Raw genomic sequence first — 348 nt, forward strand, 5'->3', positions numbered from 1 at the left:
GGGAAAGAGCAAGCAAACACAAGAGAAACCCCTACATTTGTACATGATTATCACCTGCATTTACCATAAACTGTGATTAGTAAGTATTTAACACACAGGCCTGACTTTTTTATTGCTGTGTGTACAAATTTGTCCACATCATCCTGAATTGATGGTGTTATACATTATACTTGCTTTCGGTGGTGTAAATTATTACCTACAATCTTCTAGCAGAAGGTAGGAGAGGACTTTCTGTCCATGGTTTCCATGCTCAAAGTAGTTCTTCAGATTTCATACTGTTTTATAATGGTCAGAAGGTTTATCTGGTACAGTGTGCTCTGTACAGGCTGGCACATCATCCTGCCAAAC

Source organism: Chaetura pelagica, unplaced genomic scaffold (genome assembly GCF_000747805.2).
Source record: "Chaetura pelagica isolate M959 unplaced genomic scaffold, ChaPel_1.0 scaffold109, whole genome shotgun sequence".
In the NCBI taxonomy this organism is placed as follows: Eukaryota; Metazoa; Chordata; class Aves; order Apodiformes; family Apodidae; genus Chaetura; species Chaetura pelagica.